We start from the raw sequence: 3,681 nt of genomic DNA, 5'->3' as shown, positions 1-3,681 counted from the left end.
GACTCGACGGCAAACAACAACAACAACAATCAGTTAGGAAAGGAGCTCTGATGGCACTGCGTTAAGGCATTGGGCTGCTAACGAAAAGGTCGACAGTTCAAACCCACCAGCTGCTACACAGGAGAAAGACAAGGCAGTCTGCTTCCATAAATATTTATGGCCTTGGAAATCCTATGGGGGTCACTATGAGTCATAATCAACTCAATGGCAGTGGATGTATCGGTTGGCTAAAATTCCACTGCACATAGCATAGAGCCCCCATAACCAAGATGGAAATGAGACAGAGATTGGGAACACCCAGAGGGCCCCAGCTCAGGACCTATAGGGTGGCCCTCTGGAGTCTTCAAGCCCTAGCCTCTCCCGTCTTCAATGAGTGGCTTCCACCTTCACGGTCAGGGTGTAAGATGGCTGGAGGAGCTCCAGGCTTTGTGTCTCTGCTCCAGGCTGACAGAGAGACAGAGAAGGAATAACAGGACACCCCTCCTGGGATTCTCACTTACACTCATCATCCAGAACCTATAGAGACATGGCACCACCCCTAGCCATGACGGCAGTTTGAAAACGCAGCCCTATCCTGCACAGGTTGTATCGCTTCCTGCGTACACCCAGGGCTCTGTTATTAAAGATGATGGGGAGATTGGGTAGAACTTTGGGTTAGGTCCCCAGAAGCAGCACCCGGGATGAGGATTTGTGTGGAACGGATTTATTGGGAAGTATGTCCAAGAAGACCTGGTGGGAGCACTGAGGCCTTGGATCAGGAAAGGAGGGAAGTCACGCAAGGACACGATGCTAAACAAAGTCCAACCAAGGGTAACAGTGGCCCAACCCACAGGCAATTCTGGGATAGTGTAGGGAACAGCTGGGGAATGTCTTGGTCAGGGGGCAAGGGGGGTGGAGCATTTTCATGCTCTCAGCCATCACTTCTGGCTTAGGGGACACTCCAGGAGAAACGCACATCCCCAGGCACCCTGGCTCTCCAAGCCAAGGCACATGAGCCCGGAGGCCGCCCTCCAGCCAGTGAGGCCAGTGCCGGGTGTTGGGAGTGAGAAACAGACCTGGAAAACAGTCTTTCGTTGTCCACTTGCCTGTTCTGACTCAAATCAAGTAAGAATTTTGTGCCTACCAGGGAACAACAGCTCTTTGATGTTTGGCCCCGAGTTTGTGAAGCTGAAAGGAAGCCTATGAGTTCCTAGATCTCCACAGACAGATGTCACCTCTGTGTGTAAATCAGACATATGTCCCTCTCATCATCTCAATGTGTGACGGCTTCTGATCCCTGCACAGTCTGAGTAAGTCCAATTACAAAGCCTCCTGAACTTAAGAAGCTGTGCTGTGTGATTGGCTTCCAGAGATAAGTAAGTGCTTATAGAAATTAAACCTTCCTAAAATGATCACAAAATAAGGAAATTGAACTTCTATTATTTAAAAGGTGCTAGAATTCATATTATATGTGTACATAAGTATATATAAGGTATTTTTTTGACCAAAACTTAAAAACATTTTAAGAATTCATGTAATTAAGGTAAATCTTCGGCAAAAGACTAGCTTAATAATTCTGATTTATTTAAAACAGCTATGTCTTTTCTGATTTATGGGTTCTCTGTATAGTTTAGGACGTTTAGTGGTGCAGTGGTTAAGGCATTCAGCTTTTCAAACCCAGATGAGGCAGTCTGTTTTCATAAGGATTTACAGACTTGGAACCCATGTATGCCAGTTCTATTCTATCCTCTAGGGGTACTATGAGTCGGAGTTGACTCGATGGCAGTGGTTTCGCTTGGGTTTATGTACAGGTTAAGGAACCCTGGTGGCATAGCAGTTAAGTGTATGGCTGCTAACTGAAAAGTCAGTGGTTCAAACCCACCAGCTGCTCCACAGGAAAAACGTGGGAGTCTGCTTCCATAAAGACTTACAGTCTCAGGTAACCAACGGGGCAGTTCTACTTGTCCTACAGGGTCACTGAGTTGGAATACACTCGATGGCAATGGGTTTGATTTGTTTCGGTTTATGTAGAGTTTGAGCTACATTTTTTCCTATTAGCTGTATTTTCCCTATACTTGTTCAGGTTTGCTGATCAAATAACCTGATATTATGACTATTTAATGTGTAAGGTTATGAAAAATGAAAATTGCATGCAACTATGTTGAATCATTTCTGATCAGCTCTATATTTCAACAGTAATTATGTTTTGTACTATGTCAGCTTCATGATAATTTCCAAGATCTTTAGGTAATCTAAACCCTTGGACAGATTCTAAATTGTATTAAGTAATAAATAATCATTGGATACCTAGATCATTTTGAAGTAAGATGAATACTGAAACATAGGTTATGAAGAATAAGTTTGCATTTATAAACTTTTGTTTCTTATTTTTATATGATATAGAGTCTGGTGGCATAGTGCCTAAGGCATTTGACTGCTCACCAGAAGGCTGGCAGTTCAAACCCACCAGCCACTCCTCAGAAGGAAGGTTGGGCAATCTACTTCCATAGAGATACTGCCTCGGAAACCCAAGGAGGGGTCACTATGAGTCGGCTCCAACTTGACGGCAGTGAGTATTTTTTATAGAGTCTGGAGCCCATGGGAGGTGTGAATAGTTAAATTGCTGGGGTGCTAACCCAAAGACTGGAAATTTGAGTCCATGCACACATGCCTCAGAAGAAAGATCTGGCAATCTACTCCTGAAAACTCAGCCATTGAAAACCCTGTGGGACACAACCCTACTCTGACATACGTGGTGTCACCAGGAGTTGGAAATGACTTGAGGGCAGCTGGCTACCATATCCAATGCTGGTTAGCACAGCTAGCGCTGTAAAGATAAGACTCTTATCCAATGCTGGGCTTAACTGAGAGCTGTATGGTCTAATAGGTGGCCTCCACCCTCATGTGACTACTAAAAAGCAAGCTTCATTTAAAATTGCATAAAAACAGAAATTCTGTTGTTGAGTTGCACTAAGCACACTTCATGTACTCATGACCACACGTGACTAGTGGCTATTGTACTGGCAGCACAGAGCAGAATATTTCCATCATTTAGAAAGCGCTGTTGGATGGTGCTGGTTTAGAGCAGGGCTCTACCAGTTGTCCCAGGCTGCAGGCCAAATCCACCCACCACCTTCTACTGTAAGTCAGTCTCACGGGAACACAGCCATATGCCAATCCATTTGAATATTCTCTATGTTTTGCTTTTGGAGTCCCTGGAGATGCAAGTAGTTAATGCTCTACTGTTAACCAAAAAGTGGGAAGCTCAAGTCCACCGCAGGTGCCTTGAAAGAAATGCCTGATGACCTGCTTTCAAACAACTCTGCCCTGAAGACCCTGTGGAGCACAGCTACACATGTGAGTCACCGTCAGTCCGAGTTGAAGCAACTGCAACTGGTTTGTTTGGAGTTACTCTGTATTGGTGCTGCAATGACAGGGCTTAGTGGTTGCAAGAGACCATGTGCCCTACATACCAAAATCTTTGGGACACAGCAAAAGCAGTGATCAGAGGCCAACTTATAGCAATAAATGCACACATCAAAAAAGAAAGAGCCAAAATCAACACTTTAAACCAACATCTCCAACAATTAGAGAAAGAACAGACAAGAAAAGCCTACAGTCACCAGAAGAAAGGAAATAATCAAGATTTGAGCAGAAATCAATGAAACAGAAAATAGAAGGGCTATAGAAAAAATCAACAAG

Source organism: Orycteropus afer, unplaced genomic scaffold (genome assembly GCF_000298275.1).
Source record: "Orycteropus afer afer isolate SDZICR_OR568_19922 unplaced genomic scaffold, OryAfe1.0 scaffold00038, whole genome shotgun sequence".
NCBI classification, from domain to species: Eukaryota; Metazoa; Chordata; class Mammalia; order Tubulidentata; family Orycteropodidae; genus Orycteropus; species Orycteropus afer.
This window is presented reverse-complemented; position numbering follows the sequence as displayed.